Source organism: Mobula birostris, chromosome 9 (assembly GCF_030028105.1).
Source record: "Mobula birostris isolate sMobBir1 chromosome 9, sMobBir1.hap1, whole genome shotgun sequence".
Lineage (NCBI taxonomy): Eukaryota > Metazoa > Chordata > Chondrichthyes > Myliobatiformes > Myliobatidae > Mobula > Mobula birostris.
In genome coordinates this window covers 50,182,833-50,203,739 of record NC_092378.1, presented here as the reverse complement: position 1 = coordinate 50,203,739, position 20,907 = coordinate 50,182,833, and positions in this window count along the sequence as shown.

The following is a 20,907-nucleotide window of genomic DNA, read 5'->3' as shown; positions in this document are numbered from 1 at the left end:
GGCACATAACGATGAGGTATTAACCAATTTAAAAATTTCATTTCAAGTTTCCTCAGAAATTGAAGTCTGTAAGTCTCGTTCCCAGAGATTTTAAATTTTGTCTAAAGGAGCGTTTCTCATTCCCAACAACATACCATAAATATTAGATATTGATCCATTATGAAAAGGTTTCAAATTTAAAATTACATCTAATAAATTCTTATCTGGACTTCTAGGAAATGTAAGTAATTGAGATCGCAGGAAGTCACCAATTTGTAAATATCGGAAAAAGTGGGTTTTTGGTAAGCTATATTTAACTGACAACTGCTCAAACGAAAAGAGACTTCCTCCAACAAATAAATCCTGGAAGCATTTAATACCCAGTCTATCCCAATCTTTGAAAACCATATCAGTCATAGAAGGTTAAGAAAAAAGTTAGAAAAAATAGGACTTGAAAGAGAAAATCTCAATAAACCAAAATATTCTCTAAATTGTACCCAAATTCTCAAAGTATGTTTAACTACAAAACTACCAGTTAGTTTGCTTAAAAATAAAGGAATTGAGAATCCAAGAAGAGAGATGATAGAAAATTTATTAACAGAGTTAGCTTCTAAAGAAACCCAAACTGGACAGTCCTCTCGGTTAATATAATATGACCAAAACATGAGGTTCCGTGTATTGACTGCCCAGTAATAAAACCTAAAATTTGGTAAAGCTAAGCCTTCATTATTTTTAGCTTTTTGAAGATGAACTTTACTTAGTCGAGAAAGTTTATTTTTCCATATATATGAAGATATGGTAGAATCAAGAGAATCAAAAAAAGGATTTAGGAATAAAAACGGGTAAGGTCTGAAAAAGATATAAAAATTTAGGTAAGGTATTCATATTAATAGTATTAGTTTGGCCAATCAACGATAACGAAAGGGGCGACCATTTTGATAGTGCCCTTTTTACATAATTCAGTAGGGTAAAAAAAATTTGCTTTAAATAAATATTTATAATTCTTAGTAATTGTTACACCCAAATAAGTAAATTGATTTCTTACAATTTTAACAGGAAGGTTAGTATTAATTGATACAAAATTATTCAAAGGAAAAACTTCACTCTTATGAAAATTTAGCTTATATCCTGAAAACTGACCAAAACAGGAGAGTAAGGAAAGTACGGAAGGTAATAAAGTCTCAACATTAGAAATATAAAGCAATAGGTCATCAGCAAAAAGCAAAACTTTGTGAATAATACCTCTCCTTAAAGTACCAGTGATATCATTAGATTCTCGAAAAACAATAGCTAAGGGTTCTAAGGACAGATCAAAAAGCAAAGGGCTTAAAGGGCAAACTTGTCTAGTTCTACGTTGAAGTTTAAATGGTTTGGAATTCTGAGAGTTAGTAAGAACCCGAGCAGAGGGAGATAAATAAAGTAATTTAATCCATTGAATAAAATCAGGCCCAAAATTAAATTTTTCTAAGGTTTTAAATAAGTAATTCCATTCAACCCGATGGAAAGCTTTCTCAGCATCAAAGGATATCACACATTCCAATATCTCTTTAGAAGGAAAATAAATAACATTTAATAAATGACAAATATTAAAGTGGGAATATCAATTTTTAATAATTCCAGTCTGATCATCAGAAATGATAGATGGTAAAATATTTTCAATCCTACGAGCCAAAACTTTGGATAGGATTTTAGTGTCAACATTAAGTAAGGAGATTCGTCTATATGAAGAGCATTCAGTTGGGTTCTTATTCTTTTTAAGAATAAGTGATATAGAAGCTTCATAAAAAGATTATGGCAACCTACCCAACTTAAAGGAGTCCGAGAGGACTGAATGTAAGTGATATATAAGCAATGAGGAAAAAGCCTTATAAAACTCTTCAGAAAATCCATCAGGACCCGGAGCCTTCCCTAAGTGCAATGAACATACAGCCTTGGCAATTTCCTCATAAGAAGTAGGATGATCCAAATGTTTTCGGTTATCTTCAGTAAGTGTAGGAATGTTTAATTGGTCTAAGAAATTATTCATTACAGTATTATCTTTAAGAGGATCAGAACTATAAAGTTTAGAATAAAATTCTCTAAAGGTATCATTTATTTCTAAATCAACACACATCAAAATTGCTGGTGAATGCAGCAGGCCAAGCAGCATCTGTAGGAAGAGGTGCAGTCGACGTTTCAGGCCGAGACCCTTCGTCAGGACTAACTGAAGGAAGAGTGAGTAAGGGATTTGAAAGTTGGAGGGGGAGGGGGAGATACAAAATGATAGGAGAAGACAGAAGGGGGAGGGATAGAGCCAAGAGCTGGACAGGTGATAGGCAAAAGGGGATACGAGAGGATCATGGGACAGGAGGTCCGGGAAGAAAGACAAAGGGGGGAGGGACCCAGAGGATGGGCAAGAGGTATATTCAGAGGGACAGAGGGAGAAAAAGGAGAGTGAGAGAAAGAATGTGTGCATAAAAATGAGTAACAGATGGGGTACGAGAGGGAGGTGGGGCCTTAGCGGAAGTTAGAGAAGTCGATGTTCATGCCATCAGGTTGGAGGCTACCCAGATGGAATATAAGGTGTTGTTCCTCCAACCTGAGTGTGGCTTCATCTTTACAGTAGAGGAGGCCGTGGATAGACATGTCAGAATGGGAATGGGATGTGGAATTAAAATGTGTGGCCACTGGGAGATCCTGCTTTCTCTGACGGACAGAGCGTAGATGTTCAGCAAAGCGGTCTCCCAGTCTGCGTCGGGTCTCGCCAATATATAAAAGGCCACATCGGGAGCACCAGACACAGTATATCACCCCAGTCGACTCACAGGTGAAGTGTTGCCTCACCTGGAAGGACTGTTTGGGGCCTTGAATGGTGGTAAGGGAGGAAGTGTAAGGGCATGTGTAGCACTTGTTCCGCTTACATGGATAAGTGCCAGGAGGGAGATCAGTGGGGAGGGATGGGGGGGACGAATGGACAAGGGAGTTGTGTAGGGAGCGATCCCTGCTGAATGCAGAGAGAGGCGGGGAGGGAAAGATGTGCTTAGTGGTGGGATCCCGTTGGAGGTGGTGGAAGTTACGAAGAATAATATGTTGGACCCGGAGGCTGGTGGGGTGGTAGGTGAGGACCAGGGGAACCCTATTCCTAGTGGGGTGGCGGGAGGATGGAGTTATTTCTAAATGATCAGTTGTCCTACCACCATTAGCTTTACAAATTTCTTTAATTCGCCATTTAGCTATAAAGGTTTTTAGTTGGTTAACCAATAATTTACCTGTTTTGTGTCCATGAATATAAAATTGACTTTTATCTTTTAGGAGTTGAGTTTCAATTGGATATGTAAAAAGAAGATCATATTTAGTTTTAATTTCAACACGCCTTTTTCATGAAGCAGGTTCTGGAGCCAAGGCATATTTTTGATCTAATTGTATCTACTGATTATCTAATTCAATTCTCTCATTATTAGCTTTTTTCTTAAGTTGCTGTATAAGAAATAATTTGTCCTCTAATATAAGCTTTAAAGGCATCCCATATAATAAGACTAGAAGTCTCTTCCCGCGTATTTGTTTCAAAATAAAGAGTAATTTGTCTCTCCAAAAAGTTTTTTAAATCCTTATCTGATAGCGAAGTTGGATTAAAACACCAAAATCTCTTTATTTCAGGGAGACCAGGGAGATTTAAAGATAAAAACACAAGAGCATGATCTGAGACAGCAATCTCTTTATATTCACAGGATCGAACTAATGGAATCATTTGGCTATCAATAAAAAAAATCAATCCTGGAATACAAATGAGTACTCCTTATCTATTGGATGTAAGAAACACCAGACATCAACAATATCACATTTCATTAGAAAAGATTGAATAAACAAGGCTGATTTACTAAGTGCCGCTGGTTTAGAAGATGATCGATCTAAATCTGGGTCTAACCAGCAGTTAAAATCTCTGCTCAAGACCAGTGAGTAAAGACTTAAATCTGGCAAAAGCGAAAAAAATGCTCAAAAAACTCTGGATCATCTATATTCGGGGCATACAAATTAACAAATACCATTAATTTATTATCTAATTTTCCTGATACTATAACAAAATGCCTATTGGTATCAAACACTACTTTATGTTGAACAAAAGAAACTGTATTATCTATAAAAATCAGAACTCCCCTAGACTTATCCTGAAAGGAGGAAAGAAATTGTGGCCCTTTCCAACAACTAAAGAGGCATAAATTGTCACATTCACGAACATGAGTTTCTTGTAAAAACATAATTGGGACCTTAAAATTTTAATGTAGCTAAATATCTTATTCCGTTTCACGGGGTGATTTAATCCTTTCACGTTAAAACTAAGTAAGTTAATAGTATGATCCATTCTTAATACTACTTAAATGAAAGGTTAGAATAGTAACCACTGAAATGTATATTAAATTCAAACAGTGAACTTTGAGATAGGGTAACCAGGCAACAAGTGTGGCTATGATACCAAAACAGCTTACAAAAAAGAAAACACCCAACCCCCACCCCCCATCCAAAGTCAAAAAGCCAAACAATAGATAGTCGACAGCTAAACCTAATAACATTACCCTCCCAAAAAAAAACTACTGACATAGGTCCAAATAAATTTCCAAGTTTAGCTGCATTCCGAACTAGACAAAACATGAGACAAAGCAAACTAAACCTTATTGAAAGAAAAAAACCTCAAAAAAATAAGTATAATATATAATATTTGAAAAAACATATTGAAGTTCAAAACATATTAACACGCAAGGTATTATCTCATTAAAATCTTATTTTCGAAGTGAAGCATTAAAGAGTTGAAAAAGAGAGTTAGCTGCAAAGGTATACCAAAAGTAAAAGGAGAAATTATTCATGTAGGAAGATATTAAACAGTTAGTCTCCTGATTCTAAAAATTCTTGAGCTTCTTGTATCGAACGGAGCCATTTCTGAGAACCATTCCTCCAAATAATTCTGAGCTGAGCAGGATAACGGAGAGACGGCTTGAAATCTTTGTTATACAGTTCCGACATAACCTTTTTAAACTTGAAGTGCTTATTCATCACCTCAGGTGAAAAATCCCTGACAATTCTTATCTTCTGACCATTGTAATCAATCATACCTCTTCAACGGGATTCACGAATTAAAAGTTCTTTTGTTTGAAAATCATGAAAACAGATTATCACTGATTATCTCTCTCCCATGGCAGGTCTGGGCATGGGCGATCTATGGGCTCGATCAATCTTAGGTGGAGATTTTATAATTTTAGGAAATAATTCTGCCAAGAAGTTTGCAAAGAATTCCGTAGGCTGATTACCTTCCATTAACTCTTCAAGACCCAGAATTCATAGATTATTTCTTCTACTTCTGTTTTCTAAATTGATAATCTTCTGTCTTAAATTTTCATTAGACTTCGACTGTTTTTCACAAAGCTGTTGCAGGTCTTCAATTTTCGCATCTAAAATCGCCAGAGTATCTTCAGTCTCCTGTAATTGTTTATCATGTTCAATTAAGGTTTTCTCAATAGAGCCCAATTTTACATTAATTTGTATAATTTCAGCACTGAGTTGCCAGAACTTCTGCTGGAACTCCTCAGAAAATTCTTTTTTATGTTTCCGAAGCATCTCCATAATAGATTCCAAAGTTGCAGGAGGGTCCTCTTCTTTTTTACCTTTGGCACCCCTCATAATAAAACAATGTTATGTTTAAAAGTGAGATTTCAAAACAGGTTGGAATCAGCAAAGTAATATAGGAGCAGCTACAAAAAGCTGTTAATCCACCAACAACCAGTAGGCATCTCCCGGAGTATTGTGATCAATTTTGGGCTCCATATGTTAGAAAAGATGTGTAACATTGCAAAGGTTCATGAGAATGATCTCTGGAATGAAAAGGTTAATGTATAAGGAGAGCTTGGTGGCTCTGGACAAGTACTTACTAGAACTTAGAAGAATAAGGGAGGGTGGAATCTCATTGAAGCATCAGACATTGAAAGGCCTAGATGGCGTGGACGTGAAGAGGATTTTTCCTTTTGTTGGGGGAGTCTAGGACCAGAGGGCACTGGCTCAGAATACAAGTACACCCATTTAGAAGAGCGACGAGGAGGGATTTCTTTAGCCAGAGGTTAGTGAATCATTGTGGCATTCTTTGCAACATACAGCTGAGAATTGCAAGATATTGGGTATATTTAAAGTGGAAGTTGATAGATTCTTGATTAGCCAGGGTGTCAAAAGTTACTGGAAGAGCAGAAGAATAGCATAGAGAGGGAAATTAATCAGCAATGATGGAATGACAAAGTAGATTCAATGGGCCAAATGGCCTAATTCTGCTCCTGCATCTTACAATCTTTGGGTCTTATTTATTTATTGAGATATAGTGCAGAATAGACCTTCTGGCCCTTCAAGCTATGCTGCCCTGCAGTACCCCCCCCCACCGCCAGCCGATTTAAGTCTAGCCTAATCACAGGGCAATTTACAAAGACCAATTAACATACTGACCAGCATGTCTTTGGACTGTAAGAGGAAACCAAAAGACTCGGGAGAAACCCATGCAGTCATGCAGAGAAGATACAAACTCCTTACAGACAGCAGCATGAATTGAACCCAGGTTGCTGGTACTGTGCTCTACAGTGCCGCCCTGTGCTCTATGCTTTTGATCCTGCATGTTGAAAATTCCTCAATGATTGATGCTGCCTTCTTGAGGCAACACCTATTGAAAGTATCCTTGAGGGTGAGGATGTTTGTACCCATGATGCATCTGGCTGAGTTTACAATCCTCTGATCCTGTACATTGTCTCCTCCATACCAGACAGTGATGCTATCACGTAGAAGCATCTCCACGGTACATCTGTAGATATTTGATCGAGCTCTTGGTGAAATACCAATTCTCCTCAAACTCCTAATGAAACATAGCTGCCAGCGTGCCTCTTTCATAATGACACCAATGTGTGGACCCAGTGTTGACCTTCAGGATGTTAACACCCAGGAACTAAGTTGACGATGAGCAAACTGTCCTCTGGATGTTGCTCCTCTTGATAGAAGCGCGACTCCTTGTTCCCCCTTCACAGTGAAAGCTGCTCTGTACTTCCTCAAGTGGGAACCTTCAGGAAGGTTTTATTTTATTTTATTTAGAGATACAGCATGGAACAGGCCTTTCCGGACAACCGAGCCATGCTGTCCGGCAACCCACCTATTTAACTCTAGCATAATCACAGGGCGCATGGCCAAGTGGTTAAGGCGTTCATCTAGTGATTTGAAGGTCGCTAGCTCGAGCCTTGGCTGAGGCAGCATGTGTGTCCTTGAGCAAGGCACTTAACCACACATTGCTCTGCAACGACACCGGTGCCAAGCTGTATGGGTCCTAATGCCCTTCCCTTGGACAACATCATCAGTAGCGTGGAGAGGGGAGACTTGCAGCATAGGCAACTGCTGGTCTTCCATATAATCTTGCCCAGGCCTGCGCCCTGGAAACTTTCCAAGGCGCAAATCCATGGTCTCATGGGACTAATGGATGCCTATTATTATTAATCACAGGGCAATTCACAATGACTAAATAACCTTCTAACCAGTATGTCTTTGGAATGTCAAAGTAAACTGGAGTACTTGGAGGAACCCCATGTATTCACAGGGAGAATGTACAAACTCCTTCAAGCAGCACTGGAAATGAACTCTGAATTCCAATGCCCGAGCTGTAATAGCATCGTGCTAACCACTCTGCTACTGTGACACTACAGGGATGACCTCCTTCAGAACCTCTGCCAACGTCATGTATGGTCTTTATTTTAGCTTCATATCTGTAAGGCAGAGATAAATAGAAACTTGCCAAGCAGGAGTGTGAAATATTACATTGAGTAGACAAGTTGTGGAATGGAGATTATAGTCAGATTAGCTGTATTAAAAAATGGGCAGGATCGAGGGGCCTAGTGGCCAATTCCTGCTCCTAATCCATATGTTGTCATGTTGAACATTTATTTACACATATACACACACTTACACACACTCACATGAACATAAACATAGATTCTCTCATGCGTACATTCATGCACGCACGCACACACTCATTCCATCGGCAGTGGTATCCAGATGTGGGATGTAAATCTAGGATTACATCAGTCCTCTCAGCTGGATGTAAAAAAAATCAAATGACACTTTTCTGAAGAGAAGCTGAAATGTTCTTTCTGTGGTCTTGTCCAATATTTACCATGTTACTCTTTGTCATATTTGAGCTTAAGTTAACTTTATATTTCTGAAATTACAAGAATAGTTGAGTGTCAGAATGTGAACTAGACTCCAGAGATCATGAAAGGAGATATATAAATGTTTTTTTTGTCTGTTGTAAATATGGTTAAGTAAGATGTAAAGAACCTCTCCTTCAAGCCTCATAAATACACATTGTATGTAGCAATCCACTCTGGGTGAAGGATTTCCTGGGGTTCTCTTTGAAGATTCTGGACAATTTTGTTGATAAAAGTGCTATAATTTGGCTCTCTTGAACCATCTACATTAGTCACGACATTAATCTATGGAACCATTTTTGATCCCAAGCAGAATGCTGAATGTTCCCCTTTCGAAAACTCGACTGCCCACCAAACAAACTCTGCAAGTCTACATCTCTAGATTTGTCAACCCACTTCACTCAAAGTACATGGAGCAGTGAAGCTTAGGATGCCCTGAGTTAACAAATGTGGTTGTGAAGAGAACACATTTCCAAAGCTTAGGCCCACATGTAGACAATTAATTTTGAAGGGAATGGAAAATTGGAGTCTACGCATCTGATTCACTGAACAGGGCTCCCAGAACTTGCTGCTCTGTCATTACTTGCACAAGTATCCAATTAGCATTAACCTCTACCTGCTGGGTGTGGACCAGGTTTGGGACTGCTTTGCATATCACGTTTAGAATATGCTGAAGAGGCCAAGGAGACAGATGAAAGAGTTTATGAGGTCAGAGTTTAAAGTGAGCTGCGAACCAGTTATTTTTCAGACAATGGCTAGTTGCGTAATTGTCATTTTACTTTAGACCTCCAGCTGTGAAGTTGAAAAGCATTGAAATTGGCCCTTCAGTCCAACCAGTCCATGCTGACCAAGATACCCATCGAAGTTAGTCCCATTTGCTCATACTTGGCCCAATTCCCTCTAAATCTTTCCTATCCATGTACTTACCTTTGCCTCTTAAAGGTATTCCTGGGGGCCACTCGTGGGAGTTTCACAGATGGCGACCCTTCTCTATCTGCAATTTATAAGTCTGATATTTTTGGTGTCCCAGTGCCATTATGTACCATCACCCTTTGGTTCGTTCCCAGTCACAGACCACCGCTTGCATTCTCTCCTCTCTTCCTCACGTTTGCTGCATCTTGAACGTGTCCAGATATTCCTCGTTCATTTTCTGCCAGGTCTGCCTGACCTGGTGAGCACTTTCAACTCAGAAATTCTCTCTTACATTTACGTGTCCTTTTCTGACTTCGGCCACAGGAGCCATTATTGAGTGCTGGGTGCCAACCGGAGAGAATAAAATATTGTACTACCTCCACGCAAAACAGGCAAATCAAGAAATTAACGAATACGACAGCCTAGCCTTTCACAGTTTATGTTTCTAAAGCATAAGAGATTCTGCAGATGCCGGAAATCCAGAGTAACACACACAAAATGCTGGAAGAACGCAGCAGGTCAGGCAGCATCTATGGAGAGGAAATAAAAAGTTGATGTTTTCTTGGCACAAAATGGCGACTCTTTATTCTTCTCTATAGATGATGTCTGACCTGCTGAGCTCCTCCAGCATTTTGCATGTTTTATGTTTATTTGTGTTCTCACCCATGAACTTCCCAGATTTCATAGCTTTTGATTCATTTATCCCTCTCGTTATAACAGAAGATCACAAGAAAGTCGGAGCAGGAGTAGGCCATCTGGAGCTCGCTCCACCATTCAATATGATCATGGATGATCTACCTGTTCCCTTTTCACACACCCCTCTATTCCTCCACCTATCAATATTTATCCACCTCCTCTACTTCTACTGGTCCATATTCCAGAGATTCACTACATTCCACAAGAACAGATTTCTCATACATCAAATTTTGAAGTCCAGCCCATTTATTTTGAGGGCATGTCAACTTTTTCATGAATCATCCACCTGAACAACCCCACATGTACCCTGTCAAGCCCCCACACGATCTTGTTATGTTGTTATCTTGAATAAGGACACCCCTCTTTCATCTGAAGTCTAAAGAATGCAAGCGCAAGCTACTTAGCATTTCTCAATAGGAGAACGTTCTCATCCAAGAAAATATTCTGGTTAGTCTCCACCGGACTGCCTTCAGTGCTACCTCATCTTTTCCAAGATAACCCTGCACAGTATTCCAGGTAAGATACGTTATCACCTATATCCTGTACGTGCAATAAAATCTCCCTGTTCCTAAAGCCCAATCCCTTGGCAATATAGGGAAAATTATTCTTTGCCTTCTTAATTATTTGTTGGACTTGTCTGCTAGCTCATTGTGATTCATGCACTAGAACTCCTAGATTCCTTGCACTTCACTCACTTGCAGTCTCCCACTTTGGATAATAATCTGTCTTTTGATTTCTCTTAACGAAGTGAATGACTTCACACTTACCCATGTTGAAGTCAGTGGTAAAGAAAGCATTTGGCATACTTGCCTTTATTAGTTGAGGCACCGAGTATAGGAGTCAGGAAGTTTTGTTGCAGCTTCATAAGACTGCTAGTCTGCAACCAGAGCATTACATTCATTTCTGCTCACCCTATTACAGGAAGGATATGGAGGCTATGCAGAGGGTGAAGAAGATGTCTACCAGAATGCTACAAACAATCTACTGGAAGAATTCAGCAGGTCGAGCAGTATCGGTGAGAACAAAGTACTTGTTAATCCTTCAGGATGAAGCCCTATATCAGGACCTTGTAACAGCACAATTCATTTGTTGCTCCAATTTGTTGCTCATTTGAAGCAATGTGTGTATTCTTACCCCCTCACTGCCTGGATTAGAGGGGAACATTGACTCAGACCATGAGAGGCCTGCTTCGGGCATTTTCATGCCTTACAAGGCGCAGATTGGAAGTCTGTGTGGGGCGCCACTCCTCACACAGACACTGGAGCAATGTGTGGTTAAGTGCCTTGCTCAAGGACACAAACACGCTGCCATAGCTGACCTTCAGATCACTAGACGAATGCCTTAACCACTTGGCCACGTGCCCAACACACGTGGAGGGCATATACTATCAGGAGAGGTTGGACAAACTAGGGTTGTTTTCTCTGGAATGACAGAGGCTGAGAGGTCACTGATAGAGCTTGCAAAACTATGGGAGGCATAGACTAAGTAGAGAGCCGATATCTTTCTCCCTGTGTCGAAATGTGTAATATTAAAAGGCATGCTTTTAAGGTGAGAGGGGGAAGGTTCAAAGGAGATGTACAGAGCAGGATTTTTACACAGAGAATAATGGTTGCCTGGAATACGCTGCCAAGGGTGGTGGTGGAGAGAGATGCGATAAAGGCCTTTAAGAGGCTCCTAGATAGGCACATGGATATGCAGAGAATGGAGGGAGAAAAAAATACCTACAAGCAGAAGTAATTGGGTATAATCAACTTAATTGGTTCTGCGTAAGGAGCTGTTCTTGTGTTGTACTGCTCTGTGTTCTATGTTTAAATTTTCCAATCTTCTGCCAACCCAGCCAATCTATATTCCATATCCTTAGAACAGCATGTCTGTCCACCAAGACTTGTTTCATCGCGCAGTCTGGTCATGAATATAAACCACGAATAAGTCTGAGCGAAGAAATGATACCCATGATGCTCCACTAGCTATCTCCTTCCAATCTGAAAAGGACCCATTTATTCCACCTTTCCATTTTCTATGAAATAGTTTGCAATCCATGCTAACACATTTGCTTTGATATTATGGGCTTTCAATTTGCGCACCAGCTCTTACTATATCACCTTGTTAGACACCGTTTGGGAATCTAAATATACTATCTGCAGGTCCTAAGGATGGCTAATACCAGGCAGCATAATTTTAAAGTGGTTGGAGGAAAGCATAGGCAGGATGTCAGAGTTAAGTTTTTTTTTCTCTATACAGGGTGGTGGGTGCGCTGAATGCCCTGTCAGGTGTGGTGGTAGAGGCAGACACATTAGGGGCATTAAAGGAGCTCTAAGGTAGGTACATGGATGATAGAAAAATGGAGGCCTATAGGGAGGGAAGTGTAGGATTGATCTTAGAATAGGATAAAAGGTCAGCACACATCATGGGCTTAAGGGCCTGTACTGTGCTGTAATGTTCTATATTCTATGTTCTAAGTATGAGTAGAAGCATTTAAAGTGATGGTAGATAAGTATCTGATTGATCAAGGGGTGTGGAAAATGTTGAAGAGGAGCTGAAGACAGCATTGATCAGTTACAATCATATTAAATGGCAGGACAAGCTTGAATGGTTTGATTACTTTCTTTTGTTCTTATTGTCTGCAGCTTCCCCTCTGTCAAGCCTCCCTGTAATCTTTTCATCTTCAAAGAATTCGAGCAAATTTCACCTAATCTTTCTTAAAACCATGTTGAGTAGGTTCAATGATACCTGGACTTCTGAAGTGATTTACTCTTTGATTATCGACTCTATAATCTTGCCATTAATGAGATGGTCTGTAGTTTCCTGTCTTACGTCTTCCCCCTTTTTGTTTGAACAAGGAGGTCACTTTGGTTGTTTGCCAATCTTCTAATTGGAGCTTAGAGAGTTAATGAAAAGTTTCAAATGATGCATCCACTCTCTCTGCAGCTACTGTGCATTCTTTAGAACCCTGTTGCACAGTCCATTGGGCCCTGGAGACTTGTCTGCCTTTAGCATCCTGAATTTCTTCAATACTTTATCCATTGTAGTTGGGTTTTTTTGTAAGTTCTACCGTGCAATTTTTAATTAGCTCACTAGATATTTTAGGGATATCAGATAGACTAATTTAGCAGCAAAGACAATGCAAAAAATCAATTCAATAGTTTCAGTTTCGTTGCTTACTGTTATTAATTCACCAACCTCATTCTCTAGAGCAGAGATTCCCAACCTGGGGTCCACGGACCCTTCAGTTAACGGCAAAAAAAATTTGGGAACCCCTGCTCTGGAGGCCCACCTTACTTCTGGAGAAACGGAAACCTTCTCTATTTGTATTTTTACTGCTTGCAAGTGTTCTCTCAAAATTAATTTTCTCCCTTCTTATGAGCTTCGTAGTCTTCTGATGCTAGATCCTAAATGGGTCGCAGCCCTCTGGTCTCCAGCTAGTTCTTGCCACTATGTACAACTCCAGATGGAATATAAAGTGTTGTGCCTCCAACCTGAGTGCGGCCTCATCGCAACAGCAGACGAGGCGATGGTTGGATATGTTGGAATGGGAATGAGAAGTGGAATTAAAATGGGTGGCCACTGGGAGATCCTGCTTTTTCTGGCAGACAGGGTGTCGGTGAAGTGGTCTCCCAACCTACGTCAGGTTTCACCGATATACAAGAGGCCACACTGGGATCACCAGATACAATAGGTGACCCCCAACAGGCTCACAGGTAAAGTGTGGCCTCACTTGGAAGGATTGTTTGGGGCCCTGAGTGGCCGTGAGGGAGGAGGCCTAGGAGCAGGTGTAGCACTTGTTCCGCTTGCTAGGGTAAGTGCCAGGAGGGAGTATCAGTGAGACCAGACATAGATTGGGAGACTGCATCGCTGAGCACCTATGAACTGAATGTCGGAAAAAGCGGGATCTCCCAGTGGTACCCATTTTAATTCCACTCCTCATTCCAATATTTCCATCCATGGCCTTCTCTACTGTTGCAACGAGGCCACACTCAGGTTGGAGGAGCAACACCTCATATTCCTTTGGGTAGCTTCCAACCTGATGGCATGAGCATCAATTTCTCAAACTTCCAGTCATGCTCCCCACTTCTCTATTCCCCATCCCCTTTTCCTTCTCTTGGCTATCTCCTTGCCTGCCCATCACCTCCCTCTGGTGGTCCTCCCCCTTTTCCTTTCTTCCTTCTGTCCTCTCCTATCAGACTCCCCTCTTCTCCAGCCCTGTATCTTTTTCACCAATCAACTTCCCAACTCTTTACTTCACCCATCTGCTCCTTCCTGGTTTCACCTATCACCCTGTGTTTCGTCCTCCTCTCCCCCTGCCTTCTAACTCTGACTCCTCATCTTTTATCTCCAGCCCTGCTGAATGGTCTCAGCCCAAAAACATTGAGCGTACTCTTTTCTATAGATGCTGCCTAGCCTGCCGAGTTCCTCTAGAATTTTGTATGTGTCACTTAGATTTCCAGCATCAGACTTTCTCTTGTTTCTGGCCTGTCTTATCTTGTTTACCCAGTCTGCCTTACACCACCCCTCCTGCACACCATGAGATGTGCCCTTAGTTAAAAGGAAGGCACTGGTTAGGCACCTATGGCGTTCAGCCCCAAGGAACTCATCAAATGGATGAGCTCTACAACTTAACTCCACAGCTATTCTTGTCTCACCCTACCAGAGATACCCTCTTTCTCCTATTCATCCATTCCCCACTTTTTCTGCAATTTAAAATTAACATGTTTTCTTTTTTTCTCCATTCCAACAAAGGGCCTTGCACCAGAAACGCTAATTCTGTTTTTCTCTGTTCTGCTAACTGTTTTGAACCACCAGATTCAGGATCCGCAACTTCCTTTCAACTGATTGGCTCTTGAAACAACTTACACAATCCTAATCAATACCTCAGTATAGCAACACTATGACCAGTTTGCACTACAATGGACTTTTTTGTTCTTTCTTGCAAATTTGTGTCTAATTTTTGCTTAATTGATGGTTTACTTATGAATATCGTGTATCTGATGCTATGTGCCTGTGATGTTGCTGCAAGCAAGTTTTCCATTTAATCTATGCACACATACATAAGGCAATAAACTCAAATTTGACTCTCAACAGATGCTACTTGATATTGGTTTATTGTTGTCACGTATACCAAGATACAGTGAAAAACATCTTGCGCTCGATTCATACAGGTTGAATCATGATACAGTGATTTGAAGTAGAAAATGGCAAAACAATACCAATATACTGTAAAATGTAAAAGCTACTGAAAAAGTGCAGTACAGGTAAACAATAAAGTGCAAGATCATGATGAGATAGATTGTGAGGTGAAGACTCCATTTTATCATACAAGAGATCCGTTTAAGAGTCTGATAACATGGGAAAGAAGCTGCCCTTCAGTCTGGTGGTACATGCTTTCAGACTTTTGTACCTTCTGTGCAGTGGGAGAGGGGACAAAATAGAGTGCCCAGGGTGTGTGAGATTCTTTGAGTATGCTTTACTAAGGCAGTGAGAAGTACAGACAGAGTCTATAGAGGGGAGGCTTGTCTTTTGATGTGCTGAGATGTATCCATAACAATCTGCAGTTTCTTGCAGTAACGTGCAGAGTTATTGCCGTACCAAGCCATGATGTGCCCAGATAGAACATTTTCTATGATTCATCAGAGACAGCTGAATCTTTCCAATTCTGGTTATTTCTTTATTTCAGAACTCAAGCACCTAGAGTGCTCCTAATTTTCAGGAAATAAGGCAGTGAAAAGCACTGATCAGACATCAGCACATCCATTTTCTTACATCTACCTCTCGTTTGCATCTATATTAACCTCTACAGATGAATGCTTTGCTAATATCTGAGTTAATGGCTGTGTCTATGATACACTATTCCCCTTCTTTCTCTGTCTGGACAGCCTGCTGGGTTATCTGAAGTGGAAAAGTTGAAAACACATGGAGTTTGTTGGGCTGTGATTAGTTGGAGGGGTTTTTGCGTAATGGTAGTGTAGCAGTTAGCTTAATGCTATTACAGCACCAGTGGCCTGGGCTCAACTCCTGCCACTATTGGTTGTCTGCAGCCTGTGTCACACCATATCAAGGAATCCTATCAAGGAATGTCTTTATCTACCACAATCTCTCTGTTCTTTGTTTTCTTTTGGTTCTTACTTACTGAAAAATAAGTTTGTTTTGATTATTTCTTTGTTAACAACACCTAAATAAATGGCTGTAACCATACAGTATGAGTTCTGAACAACATCCTGGGTAATAGTATCCCCAGATCCATAAATTGTCAGATCAGATTTGCTTTTAAAGTCATAGAGTCAGCGAGTCATAGAAAAGTACAGTACAGAAACAGGCCCTTCAGCTCATCTAGTCCATGCTGAGCTATTTACTCCCATTGACCTGCACTAGGACCATAGCTCTCCATCTCCCTACCCTCTGTGCACCTATTCAAACTTCTCTTAGACGTTGTCATCGCGTTCACATGCACGACTTGCATTAGCAGCTCATTCCACACTGTCACAACCGTCTGAGTGAAGGGGTTTCCCCTCATGTTACCCTTTAACTTTTCACTTTTCACCCTTAACCTATGACCTCTCGTTGTAGACCCACCCAACCTCAGTGAAAAAGCCTGCCTGCATTTACCTTATCTATACTCTTTCAAATCTCTCAATCTTCGACATTCCAAGGAATCAAGTCCTAACCTATTCAATCCTTCCATATAACTTATGTCCTCCAGACCCAGCAACAATCTTGTAAATTTTCTCTACACTCTTTCAACATTACTTATATCTTTCCTGTAGGTAACTGACCAAAACTGCACATAATACTCCAAATTAAGCCTCATCAATATCTTATACAACTTCAACATAGCATCCCATCTCCTGTATGCAATCCTTTGCTTTATGAAGGTCAATGTACCAAAAGCTTTCTTTACAACTCTATCAACCTGTAACACAACTTTCAATGAATTATGGACCTGTATTCCCAGATCCCTTTGCTCTACCTCACTCCTCAGTGCCCTGCCATTCACTGCATAAGACCTACCGAAGTGTAACACCTCTCACTTATTTGCATTAAATGCCATCTGCTATATTCTAGCCCAACTCTCCTGCTGGCCCAGATCCTGCTGCAAGCCAGGTAGTCTTCCTGTCTGTCCATTACAACCCCAATCTTGGTGTGATCCACAAATTTTCTGATCCAATTAACCATATTATCATTCAGATCATTGATATAGCTGACAAACAGCAATGGACCAAACACCAATCCCTGTGGCACTCCACTAGTCACAGACCTCCAGTCAAAGACGCAACCATCTACCACCACTCCCTAGCTTCTCCTACAAAGCCAATGTCTAATCCAAATTGCTGTCTCATTTTTGACAACAAGCAACTAAACTTTCTTGACCAACCTCCCATGTGGGAGCAACATCTGTCTTCATAATCTCTTCACTATCTACTCTGGCACTCTGGTTTCCATCCCCCTGAAACTTTAGTTTAAATCTGCCCCCCCCCCATTGCAGCACTAGGAAACCTTCCCACCGGATTATTAGTCCCCTTCAGCTCAGGTGCAAACCATCTCTTCTGTCCTGATCCCACCTTCTCTGGAAGAGAGCCCAATGATCCAAAAATCTGATGCCCTCCCTCCTATACCAACTGCATAGCCACAAGTTAAACTGTATAATCTTCCTTTTTCTGGCCTCACTAGCACGTGCCATGGGTAGCAATCCTGAGATCACAACCCTGGAGGTCTGGCCCTTTAACTTACCACTTAACTCCCTAAACTTACTTTGCAGAGCCTTGTCACTCTTCCTACTTATGGCATTGGTACCTAAATGGACCACGACAGTTGGCTGCTCACCATGCCACTTAAGAATGCCAGGGGCTCAATCTGAGATATCCTGGACCCAGACATCCAGGAGGCAACATACTGTCTGTAAATCTTGTTCTCATCCACAGAACCTCCTTTCTGGTCCCCTAAATAATGAATCCCCTATCACCACAATTCACCTCTTCTCCACCCCACCTTCCCTTCAAAGTCACAGAGTCAGACTCGGTGCCAGAGACCTGACCACTGTGACTTCCCTCTGCTAGGTCATCACCCCCAGCAGTATCCAAAGTAATACTGTATACCTGTTGTTGATGGGGGTGGCCACAGTGGTACTCAGCACTGACTGTTTAACCCCTTTCTCCTTCTTGACTGTCACCTAGTTGCCTGTGACCTGCACCTTGTGTGAAACTACCTCTCTATATGTCCTATCTATCACTCCCATAGCATCCCAAACGATCTGAAGTTCATCGCATTCCAGCTCCAACTCCTTATGCAGAGTGTTAGAAAATGCAGCTGGATGCACTTCTCGCAGGTGTAGTTGTCAGAGACACTGGAGGTCTCCCTGCCTTCTCAAGAGGAGCATTCACTATCCAGCCTGGCATCTCTATTGTTCATAACTGAGCAACTAGAAAGAAGGAAAAACAATAAACTGTGGAAGAGAAGAAGAAATTCTACCTACAGCTCTTTTTTTGCCTTCTCTGACTGAAGCCTCTTCTTGCTGAAACCTCAAAGAGCTAAACCCTCAAAAACCCTGCTCTAATTCTGCCCACTCCGACAATGGCCGTTCCACTTGCCCTTATCTTACTTTAATATGGTCTCATCAATCAATCCCAAGCACTGATTGGCCAGTGCTGAAAGCATTAAACTGCCATGAGTTGCTCATTTCTTACTCAGTCGGCGAACCTGAGTGAGCCAAGTTTTCTGAGGCTCCTGATCTCCAACTGGGTGCTGCTCAAAGCTTCATACTGCTTCAAGCCACTGCCTTTTCTACTTTTAGCCATGTGTTAAGTAGCAATATAACTGTTCTGGACCCTTCCCTGATCTCATCATGGGCGCTGGTTTGATATTGGTTTATTATTATCACACGTACTAAGATACAGTAAAATGTTTGTCTTGCATATAGATCGAATGATTACATAGTGCATTGAGCCAGAATAAGGTAAAACAGTAACAATGCAGATTAAAGTGTGCAAGCTACTGAAAAAATTCAGGTAAATGACAAAATGCAAGGTCATAATGAGGAGGATTGTAAGGCCAAGAGTCTGTCTTACTGTATAAGAGGTCCATTAACGGTGAGATAGAAGCTGTGTTTGAGCATGGTGGTACAGTCTTTCAGGCTTTTGTATCTTCAGCTCAGTAGGACAGAAGATGAGAGAATGTAAAGGGTGGATGATGTTGACGGCTTTATTGGGGCAGTGAGAAGTATAAACAGAGTTCATAGGCGGGAGGCAAATTTCTGTGATGTGCTGAGCTGCGTCCACAATGCTCTGCAGTTTCTTGCAGTCACGTGTAGAGCTGTTGCCATAACAACTGTTATACATCATGAGAGAAGGCTTTTTGTGGTGCATCAATTAAAATTGATAAGAGTCGTCAGGGCATATAGAATTTCTTTAGCCTCCTGAGGAGTAGAGGCATTAGTGAGATTTCTTGACCATGACATCAATGTGGTTGAACCATGACAAGCTAGTGATGATGTTCACAGCAGGGAACTTGAAGCTCTCAAACAGCCTGGCCCTCAATGCCTTTGATGTAGACAGGAGAATGTGCACCCCTGCACACCCCACGCCCGCACTCAGATGTCAATGACCAACTCTTTTGTTTCGTTGACATTGAGGGAAAGGTTGCTATCGTGACACCATGTCACTAAGCTCTCACCTCCTTCCTGTACTCTGACTCATCATTATTTGTGATGCGACCCACTATGGTGGTGTCATCTGCAAACTTGTAGATGGAGTTAGAGAAGAATCTGGCCACTCAGTCATAAGTGTATATGGAGTATCGTATGAGACTGAGACACCAATATTAGAATAATCATGGTGGAGGTGTTGCTGCCAGTCCTTACCGATTGCAGTCTATTGGTCTGAAAGCCAAGGATCCAGCTGCAGATGGAGGTATTGACTCCCAAGGTCCGGAGTTTGATGATGAGTTTGTTTAGAACAATAGCATTGAATACAGAGCTGTAGTTAATGAACTTTAGTCTGATGTGGCTGTCCTTATTATCCAAATAACATAGAACAACAAACAGTACCGACCCATTGACCCATGATGTGCCAACATTTTAACCTACTTCAATATCTATCTAATGGTTCCCTCAAACATAGTCCACCATTTTTCTTCAATCCATGTGCTATCTAAGAGCTTCTTAAATGACCCCAAAGTATCCTTGTGTAAAAAGCCTACCTCTGACGTCCCCCTCCTATACTTTCTTCCAATTGTTTTAATATTACACCCTCTTGTATTTGCCATTTTCACTCTATCAATGCCTCTTATCATATTATGTACCTCTATGAAGTCACATCTCATTCTCCTTCACTACAAGAGAAATAGCCCAGCTCGCTTAATCTTTCCTCAAAAGACATGCACTCTAATCCAGGCAGCATCCTGGTAAATCTCCTCTGCACCCTCTCTAAAGCTGCCATGTTATTCCTATGACCAGAGCTGAGCACAATACTCCAAGAGTTTTATAAAACGGGCTACGACCACTGTAATGCTGGATTATATTTGCTTCACAACACCTAGCATCCTCTTGCAATTGTCTTCTTCTGCTTTGGGTTAATCATACTGAAAGGAGGTGCAGGCTTGAGGGGCTGAGTGGTCTACCTCTGCTCCTATTTTCATGTGTTCATGTGGAAATTGCTTATACCTGGTTTGTGATGGTAGGGGAAACTGAGTGGATCATCCTGCTGTTCCCAGGAAGATGGCACTATCAGCAGCTCACAGATTGAGCAATCTATTGGAACCCTCCACCCTTTCAGACTTGAGTCCACCACCGACCTGGCCTCAGACCAGCTGCAGCTCAGCTCAGGATTTTAATCTGCTAAAACTGTAGCAATTTTAGGAGCCAACGGATATGAAAACAACATGGTGTGCTTCCTCTCCTTTGGGTTAATGATGCATAAAACATTTTATGGGATACCCTGAAGATCGCTACTTAAATCCATGATAGCATTATGATTATTTTTAAATTTATTTGATGTAATTTCATTGAAACATTGACATGGCAAAAAGCAGTAAACATGACTTGGGGCAGAGAGCTCGTTACTGAGTTAGATTTTACCTTTTTGTGTCTTTGGGATCTCGAGACTGTGATTAAGATACTGAGATGAAGGTTGCCCATTACCTA